The sequence below is a fragment of the Leptinotarsa decemlineata genome, unplaced genomic scaffold (assembly GCF_025532065.1).
Source record: "Leptinotarsa decemlineata unplaced genomic scaffold, Ldec_3_MD MMD2_P_RNA_scaffold_2, whole genome shotgun sequence".
Taxonomy (NCBI): Eukaryota; Metazoa; Arthropoda; class Insecta; order Coleoptera; family Chrysomelidae; genus Leptinotarsa; species Leptinotarsa decemlineata.
Window position 1 is genome coordinate 15,861,875 of NW_027412529.1, and position 10,739 is coordinate 15,872,613.

The following is a 10,739-nucleotide window of genomic DNA, read 5'->3' on the forward strand; positions in this document are numbered from 1 at the left end:
AGGATGAGAAAGTAAATGTTGATAAGAGACCCAAACGCACCATAAAACTAGTGGTACGACCTAATTTATAAGGGGAGGTACTGTAGTATCGTGTCAATTACCGGTAATACCGTGTTGTCGCGAAAATATGCCTAAATAGTTTTTGTGAAAAAGTGAGCTTAACAACAAAGTGAGTAGTTTTAAGATGAGTTCTGAAATAAAAGTTGTTTAGAGCCCAGTTGTTTGATTGCACGTTATTACACAAAACAGAAGATGAATCAATACTTTTGTAAACATACTACATTGCTTAGCCGTTTCCTCTGTAAAATTTCCATAATTATAGCAATAGTAACAAAAATTATGCAGTTTATGACGTATGCATTATCAGCAATCGCGTATGTTACCACATGATCTATTCGATTTCTTGTAACTGTTTCGACAATTGATGCAACAACAAAAATTATCAACACACAAAGAGGAGATACCATTCCTGCGTTACTGCCAGAATATTGATTGCTCGAAGTATGCAAAGAGCTCAATCCATGAATACGGGATGTGAAGAATATTGGTTGAAGTGATTCATGTATATTATTTGCCCCTAACATTTTCCTTCATACTGAAGTGAAGAACTGACATTTATTCTCAGAACAATCAATATGCTAGACTGCCTTTATCAGATATAAATGTCAATTGAATAATGAATATTGACATGAAAATTATAGACAAACCTCACAACATGCAAATTATTCAAATCAACCTGACAACTTCCTGATGAATACTCATCTGTAAAAATGTCACATACTATTGATTATGATTTTTATTTGTGAGGGAAAATAATAAAGAGGAGTTAGTGTTGTAAACTCCATTTTGAATGTTATAGGCAAATTACTTTTATTGAATATCAGTGTATGAAAGTGTTTCATCTCTTAAAATTACCAAACTGTTATAATCATTTTTATATCACACAATGTAACACTGTTGTGGCAGTGTAGCGATTGTTGTGCTTCCGGGTGCTTTGGACGAACTTCACCAGTTGCTCTTCATTGACAATCATTCTGATTCCGGAGTGAAGTGATGGATCTATATTTCATCTATTATCACATGTCGACGATAAAATTCTAATTCGTTATGTTTGAACACGGTCAAACACTGCTCAGAATCATCAAAACGTTCTTGTTTTTGGTCCACAGTTAGCTCGCGCGGCACCCACTTTGAACAGAGCTTTCCCATAGTCAAATGCACATGAAATATAAAGCCAACACGTTCTTTTAACATATTTTCAATATCAGCTCACTCACGCAACCTCACTTTTCGATTATTCAAAACTATTTTGTGGATTTTTTTAGTGTATACCAGTGTTACTGGTATATAGCCGACCACGTTTGAAGTCAGTAAACCAATGTTTAATTGTTGTTTCTGATGGTGCGGAGTCCTTATAGCACTTTTCGAGCCATTGCTTCGCTTGAACGTTATTTTTTTCCCATCAAGAAGCAGTGTGAAATTAAAACTCGAAATCATTTTTGATCCATTGTTTTGAAAAAACAACATTCTCCACATCCCATTATTATCAAACAGTACATTCACTTTCATACACAATTGAACAAAGAATGGCCTGTATCATACGCTGATGCAACGGATAAATGTTTTATAGCATACGTCGATATAACAAACAAATACATTCCAGAAATATTTCTGGGATAGACTTGCAATGATATTCATAACAAGAGATTGCCTCTGGCTTCGAATATCAACTGAATTTGAAGTTGGATTCATTGGGTAGTTCCTCAGAGAAGTCCCATGAGAAGCTAGACTGAATTTCGGTCCACCATCACAGAGCACTGCATCTGAAGGTGAGGCTAAGACCCATCGGGTCGTCATGTCCGATGGGCAACGCTCAAGATGTAACAATGTCAGGTCAGACAATTCCGCTTTCTGCTTCGATGAGTTAGCTGGGGGTTTAAATGGACACCGATATGTCTTGGCACAATTATTTTGCTGGAATTGCAAGAGCTGCTTACCAAAAGCTGTTCCGAACTAGAAAATTGTGCACATCTCAGCAACTTTTGATGCTTCATAACGCTCAGATCAAACCTTCTTTGGAGTATTGTTCTCATGTATGAGGCTACGCCCCGCTACTGGATTCCATCCAGAAAAGAGCCATTCGCCTGATTGGAGATGCGAACATCACTTGGAACCTTGATAGTCTGGAACATCGAGGAAAGGTTGACGAATTGTTTCCTCTATAGATACTTTTACGGGAAGTATTCAAGTGACTTGGCACATTTGCACTGCTCTAAGAGCTCCTTAAGGACTTACCCGTAGTGCTTCTGGTTTGTTATTGAAAAAATACACTTCATCAGCCCAATGCCATGCACCACTTCGGCGCGATTCCGTTACGTCAGGAGATTTGAGGACGCTGTATCTGATCCCGCATCTACAGCCCAAATGTTGGTCTGGTGATCAAAAACGACTGAGACGTGGGAGGACACAGCTGCGTCCCTATGCCAAGTAGAAAAAACTTAGAAAAGATCAAGCTTTCGGAAACCTAATAGCCTCTGGATGGAAAGAATAACGAAAGTTGACCAAGAGAGATCTATAGGAAACACGAAAGCTGTCCCACTTGAGTTGAGAAAAGTGGGATTGAGAAGGAAAAACCCTTTTTTTTTTGAGCTGGCAGCCAGGATCGAAAACAATGTGCAACTCACAACCCCTCCCCTGTCAGAGTTCTAATCAATAATTACCATTATTATTAATTTTTTGATTGATTCGTGCATAATGTTGTATATATTATTTCCAAATAGAAAATGAATACAAATTTCTCTACCCCTTCATTCATTTTTATTCATTGCAATGATTCAGCAAGATTATCTGAGTATAAAAGCAGCACAGTTTTTGTAATATATTCTACACAGTTTTCTGTCATCCAGCTTGGTAATTTGTCATACTCATTCAATCTCATAACAACGACAAACTGCAAATGCTCTCAGAGAATAGATGCCTGTAGTGAGATACTGAACGATTGAATTCATTTTCCCAGTTAGACAGGTGTTAAGTGAGTGCATTATTCAAGAACTAGATGCAAATGGCTGAGCGAACAAATTACAAGTCATTGGTAGGCTGCGGTACTTCTTTGATACTACTTTCGTACTTCCACCCAGATTTCTGGATTTCAAAAATGGTGGCCTTATTTCCTGGGAACCCTTTCCTAAATATGAGGTCGTAGACGTCTTTCGACTTCTTAATTCCATCAGAAATTCCAAAATATTTCTGCATTTTAACTTCCTGAATTTGATACCTAGCAGAGTTTTTTTTTTAAATCATGCCCTCCCTAAAGTAAATAACGCCAGCCCCCGCTAGTATTCATAAATCGTGACGTGATGAAAACCACGCCTAACTCGACCTGCGCTCGCGGCCGTTCTAGACGTGGCGATAATAATGCTAGGTACTGGCTTCGATGGAATTCCAGCGAATTTTCTACCTTCTTCGATTGCCAAATATGAACGCGACCAATTCGCTTATTGATATAGTCAAGTTCAAATGACAGTGTAGTCAACTATTGAACAACTGGTGAAAACGTAAAAACATGAAAACAGTTGCTTCGTGAAAGATAGAAGATGGATTTCGTTCAACAATGATATTCGTGAATGGATCTCATAGATGGCATCTTAGATGTTCTTGTTTCAACTTACTGGAGCTTGTCTTTCAAAATTTGTTGAATCCAGCAATCATGGGATAATGCAGAATTGAATATAACAACAAAACAAACGGTAAATATATGCAACTAACGAAGCATATAGGTTTGTTTCAACACACAAATTGTAATCGTTCTAGAATCGTTATCAAAATAAACATATGAGTCTGGATCAGTTGCAGGTTTATCTATTTTAATGTGGCATCCATCTATAGCACCTATTACATTGGGAAATCCATTATCTCTAAAATATGCTTCTGCAATACGTTTCTCGTTTTCATTTGGCCATTTTATAATTTATGATGATAAATTGCTCAAAAATAAGGTAATACGTCTTATAACTCTATTGACTGAGCTAATTGTAATATTAAAGCGATCACCTACATCTCGAAAACTTGCAGTTTGATGCCCTACATACCATTAATAAGTTAACACCTGAAATTGAACAACGTACAGAACTTCATTTAGGTTACTTACAAAACCAAGTTGAATCTCTGTATTAATCAACTATATGACGTACAAACCTGATGTAAAGCAGACATATTTCCATACTGACCCATTTGTCTGTGATAATACGGACTGGTTTCATACCTCCCACTAATATTTTCAACAGTATTTCTTGATAATCTAAAATGTTGAAGGAACACTTCTTGGGAGTATTGATGTATTGTCTCTTCTGAAATAAATTTTAATTTTAACTCGTGTGGCACAAGGGATGTTGAGAAGATTCCATTTCTTACCTAAATAATTTTTATTTCTTCATTTATCATAATTTCCTGTTCCAAGTCACTACCACTGGTTTCATCAGAGTCACAAATGTCCTCCATCTCCTTATCACTCCTTTTTTATAATATGAACAGATAGCACAAATATAGATAATTTCGCTTCCACAAAATTAAAAACAACAAATCAAGCCAACTAACACAGAACTTACCTACCTAGATATGGATAAATGTACGGCGCAAGTCAGTTCCCTTGATTCCTGCTTTCAGTCAAGTACTGAAATCATCGTTCTTGAACTGGTTCCACAACGATACCACATCGGGTTGGAACAAAACAATTATCGTTCACTAAACGGTTCTCTCGTGCTTGGAACGCATTTTTGCTATTGCACATGCGCGTCACCTTTCCAATAACGGTTTCTTGATATGTTGGAACAAACCTTTTGTATAAGTAAAGAATTGCTAACATTAACAGCAATGTATCGCGATTCAGTCTACCACTTCTACTAAAACCTATAGCGGGTCGAAACAACACTATCTGGTGTATCACCAGCTCTGTTTCATATGAATAGATTCGGAGCATCCTTTATGAAAGTTGATCATGTTCATAGCATCATATAGAACGAATATCACTCCCTATTTTCTCTAAAAAATTAATAACTTGGTACCGGCTTATTGTAGCCTGAAAAGAAATATGATGGGTAGAAACAAAATAACAAAAAACTATAAAATTGTTATTTAACTTTGGAAATATTTTTTGCTATTGAAGTAAATTAATTAACCTATGCATCTAGAACCGTTTCTGTGGGGTATAATTTTTATGTAAGATACAAACTGTCCGGACATTATGTATATGTCACTGACACCAAAAGATGAATCTGATCTAGATAATTTTGTGATTAGAGAATAATTCTCATGAAAACATTTTCCAACACGAATGATATTTTTTATTGTCAAAGTACATTCATACGTACTAGCAACAATATTGCCTCACAGTTATTTAATTATTTTCGTGTCGTTCATCTTTAGGAGATTAAGGGTGAGAGAAAAACTATTTACCGATATCTTGGTGTGAAAAATATAAAACAGGAAGTGTTCTGGCGATGCATTGAATCTATTGGAGCCTCTGGAGACACCCTACATTTTGTTTTATAAGAGAGAGGACATTGGTAAATCAAGATCTTCAGATGATGTGGTGCTGCAGGGTTTTCCGGGTTTTCCTGCAGCTGAAAGAGCAAATGCGCCACTGGGATCAATGAAGTCGCCCTGGAGCGCCAATTAATTTTTATTGTTGTTTTTATTTTTATCCTTGTTTTATCGAAAACATTTTCGAATAGGATTCTTACAGATATTGCAGAAAGGCGAATCAAACTGGGTAGTATCATTTCAAAGTTGTCGCAGGAAAACATCTCTTTCGAGTGATAAACTGAAAGCCAGTAATCTCAAAGAAATCAATGTCTGGTCGAACATACTGAACGAATAAATTCATTTTTCTATTAGATAAGTCTTCAGTTGAAACAACGATAAAAATAAAATAAAAACAACAATAAAAATTAATTGGCGCTCCGGGGTTACTTCATTGATTCCAGTGGCGCATTTGCTTTTTCAGCTGCAGGAAAACCCGGAAAAACCTGCAGCACCACATCATCTGAAGATCTTGATTCAACAATGTCCTCTCTCTTATAAAACAAAATGTAGGGTGTCTCCAGAGGCTCCAATAAATTCAATGCATCACCAGAATACTTCGTGACACGACTATCGTCAAACTTTAACCAGTCCGTTTCGTCTTTGACCAAGGCGTAATAATGACCAAATTCATCGCCAGAACCACAGTGAACAATGACTGCATGAATATCATAATAGTGGTCTGCTAGGTTGAAATGTTCATCTATTTCGAACCTTCCAAAGAGTTTCTTGCTTCCGTTAGAGGTTGAGTCTTGTTTGAAAATCATCAGTGTTATTATTAGATTGACTGGTGCCTTAGCTATACTTGTTTCCTTATAACAGTCAGTTAGTTTGTTGCATGTTTGACAATACAGTCGATAATCACCTGTTAAAAATTCCATTTTCACATGATTCAACAATGAGCTTTGCACAGACTGGTTATTAGTCATATTAGGAAAAGCTAGATGAAGTTCCAGAAATTCACATAAGTTCTCGGTACTTCTTGAACATTTACCACAAAGTAAACAAGTGAGGATTTTTCCAACAAAAGATTTACAAACACAAGACGAGATGGGCTGTACGGAATCATTCAGTCCAGAGCGCTCAGGAGTAATGATTTTGCTATTATTTTGCTCAAGAAGAGTATTCAACAAGAACCCCAAGAATTCGGAACAATCCTCTTGTTGTCCTAACGAGTATCTAGTGGACTTCAAAGACTCCAGGAAATCGATTGGAGGGAAAGATGATACCTTCTTACGAAACTGCAGCTGCATGAACAGCTGTTTGAGTTTAATGAATAAGTAGGAAACATTCCCATTCTCGTTCATCATTAAAACTTCGTTCTTGAAGTTCTTCGTCATGAACAACACTTGCAAAATGCTATTCATGTAGCAAGTGTTTCCTAAATTATCCAATTCAATTTTCTTCTCTAGATTTTCAGGACAACTATCTACTGATTTGTAAGGAAGAACATGTTTCACAGAATCTCCATAAGAACCATTTCTCAAGCTGCGATCGATCCTTCCAAGTGAAGAATGGTTTCGTAGAGGAATCGATTCGGCTTCTGCTTCATGAAGCTCTTCCACTGAAAGGGAACCAGTTCTACGAGGGCTGCAACTCATATTTGGGGGGCAAGAATGACCTGGGTCCACAGACAACACTGAAAAAGAAGAAGGTGGATCAATCACTTGTGAATTAACCTTGATAGGAGACTGATGAATATCCACATATCTCGTCTTGTTTCGAAGAGGTTTCAGTTCCGTACTGAAATTAGGGCAATGCATGATCTCATGAAAATTATGCCAGAACTATGTGTGAACAGATTTCACAAATTTACTTTTCTTCCTCTGAAGACAGAACCAGCATGAGAGGAAAAGGTTGAACTTTGTCCAACACTCTGACAGGCATTTTCGAAATCAGCCCTCAACAATTGAGGAGTGACACTGAAAATATTCTCAAGTGATACGATAAATATATTCGACTAAATATTGAATCAGTAGAGGCAATGAGGATGTGAATTATTGTTGATTTGGTAATTTAATTTTACAATTATTTCAAGTACTCTCATAATTATCAATTCGTTAAATTTATATTATTAGTACTATTGGGGGCAAAGGATTTCTTTCATGATACTTTTTCAGGAGTAGCTATTCAGTAATACGAACAATCAACCCATTTCGCATGGGTTGATTGTTCAGAGTCGGTTCCAGGGCAGAAGGTCCTTCATGAATGTGAAATGGAAATATGTTTTCTGTCAGTCATCAATTTTTCCTTGCAGTTTACCGGCCTGTACCATTCAGTTCAATTTCTGAAAAGCGTTGACCAGTTTAATGGGCCATTCTCTCTTCATCCATTGCCGGAAGACCGTGTCCAACTGATAGAGTAGGTGTTGACTACTGATGGAGCTCGATACGCGCCTCTAATAATACTTCACTAAATGACTTGACATTCGAGGTCAAGCAGAAAGACCAATTGCTACCTATTACCAAGTGCAAGACAATTGGAGGTACTCTCAATATGTAGAGACATTTTGTTGCATGTCGTCTCCAGCGTCCTGCTGGAGAAAACCATTTTCTAGAGGAGGAATAGTCTTTGACTGAACCAGTGACCCTGTAGATTGCTTCTGTTGGCAGGCGCCTTCAAACCGTGGTGAGCCAAGCAGGGAAAGCGAAAGCACCCGTTTGTGTACAAAGTTAGTTCATACCAAAGTTATTTCATACCACCCTCGTACCTTTCCAGTTATCGAATCCTGGATATAGTGGCTACCATTGAGTTACCCAAGTTGAGTGCCTGATGTAACCATGACTCTACACAGCATTCAGATTTTTTAAAACTCATTGTTATTATGATTTGAACGAAATTTCACTGTTCTAAAAATGCATCCACACTTTCAAATATAATTCCATTATTACTATCATAATTTGTTATTGCTTCTGGAGAATTCTTCTTCACATAGTAGTGATTCATTGTTGTAAATTTTTATGAAATTGATTTACATGACAATATGTTTTCTGTTTCTGATAGCTCAGTGAATTCTCAACTTTGAATAAATTTATAAAATCTGAGTCACAGTTATTTGGAGGCATTAATACAGCAGCTTGAAATAATTTCCAATGAAAATATTTCATTTTCTATTACGAAAAAGTATGATATGATTCAAGAACTAGAATTTAGAATTTTGTTCCAAACCAGAATTTTTGTTATTGGTAATTGAGTCATTGTTGGAATCGGTTAATAAATATAAATTTCACGATCTGAATGGATAACTTTGTATATTTCGGTCAGTAGCAAGGCGGTTCGACGTGGGTGCTTTGTTCACTGAGTCAATCGGCCGATGATTCATGCCGCAGGCCCTGTGTTAGGAATCACACGTTAAAAGGTAAGACCTCGTTAGTCCTTAGCTCGCATAAGTTTCGACTTCTGAGGCTTGTCGTTCGTAGGGGTGTGATAGCTTAACGGAAAAACATATTTTAATTTTTTTTTCAACAATCATGATTTTCAATATATTTCACAGAAACCAACACTACTTACCCGTTTTCTCTTGGAGATTTCTTTTACCACAATTGTTTGTGAAAATTGACTCAGTGCGTATGTCAAAACATCTACTGGTCGACTTGTGAGAGAACGAAGCAACAATGAAAATTATCAATAGGATATACCGTTTCAAAATATGTTACGAAATGTTTTCAAGAACAATAGAAAAATACGGAATGTGGAAAATATTGGTTGAAGTGCTTCATAAATATTATCCACCACAAACATTTTCACTTCTTTTTAAGGAAATCATTGTCGGTAACTCTCAGTGTCATCAACGTCTATTCTTGAAATGATGTATTATTCTCATGGAATATTTATCCCTGACAAAGACATTTGTTTCAATAGAACTGTCGAATAGTGACAAGTAAATTATAGAGAACTAACACAATAATAATCAATAAATAAAAACATTAATTTTTTCATCACTAGCCAATGTTTTTTCTGAAAAACAAACCCGATTGCACTCTCCTAAGGGAAATTGATTTCTGTATTCGTCTTCAAAAAATGATAGGAATTGGTGAATGATGTTTTTACACGGTGATCTTTATAGAAAATATTGTTTACAGGTTTTTATAGCATCTCAAATATACGTCTTACATGAATAATAATAATGATGTTTATTCACTTAATATAGATAAAAGGTATACATAATTCTTAAATAGAGAAAGGAGTAAATAAAATTAATTTTGAAAAATTATTAAAAATTGTCTGAATTATAAAATAGTGCTTACGATCAGGCTGATATTTACAGTAGTTTAGCGACAATGGTTATTGACGGTTGAACGCAAAATATAATATTTTGTATGTGATAAAATGACCAATAACATAGTACAGAATGATAAGAACAATAGCTTAAGTAAAGTAATTATATGTTACATGGAAGGTTCTGAAAATAGGCGGTATGTTATTAAAATTTGTGTTTCTTATGTGTTTTTGTTTCTTCTGGGGGGGGGGGGAGTTTATAAGGGGACACTTTTTTTTATATATATCGATTAACCAGTTTATGGAAAAATGATTGTAATCGATTACATCGGGTATTATCTGATGATTTCGTGGTCCCAAGTAACATACATTTCTCTGTTCAATCGTTTTCTCACTACGAGGGGCGATCACATTATAGAAACATCATTGAAAAGTCGAATAACAAAAACAAAACGGCTTGGTCTATAGTAAACAATGCGACCGGCAAACAAAAAAATCTCCAAATTACTGAAATTAATTATGGAAATAAAGTAATAAGTGATACTATCGAAAAAGCTACTACTTTTGGGCAATATCTATCTACGGCTATTCACGAAAAATTATTAGATTTTTTGCCAATAATTTAAGTACTCGTTGCACCACAAGTGACTCTGTAATACAAACTATGTTTTTTAGACCTGTAAATGTCAATGACGTTAATGAAATTATTGAATCATTACCACACAAAAAATCTACAGGTTTGGATGAAATACCTGCATCAGTAGTAAAACAATGCAAAGATTTCATATCTCCAATACTCTCTCATATTATAAATTTGTCGATTATGCAAGGTAAGTTTCCTTCAAGTCTGAAAATAACCTCTGTTATTTTATTGTACAAAAAGGATGATCCTAGTGATGTTGAAAACTACCGACCAATTGCATTACTTAGTATTTTCTCTAAAA

At 35.8% G+C, this 10,739-nt stretch overlaps 1 protein-coding gene across 1 annotated transcript in view; it reads right to left on the reverse strand.

The window, feature by feature from the left end:
• LOC141487460 (uncharacterized) overlaps positions 1 to 9,153 on the reverse strand; it is a 33,684-nt gene extending 24,531 nt beyond the window's left edge. The window contains exon 1 of the mRNA XM_074186548.1: positions 9,088 to 9,153. The gene's annotated coding sequence lies outside the window, so the exon portion shown is untranslated. The remainder of the gene's footprint in view (positions 1 to 9,087) is intronic.
• Positions 9,154 to 10,739: the final 1,586 nt, after the last annotated feature.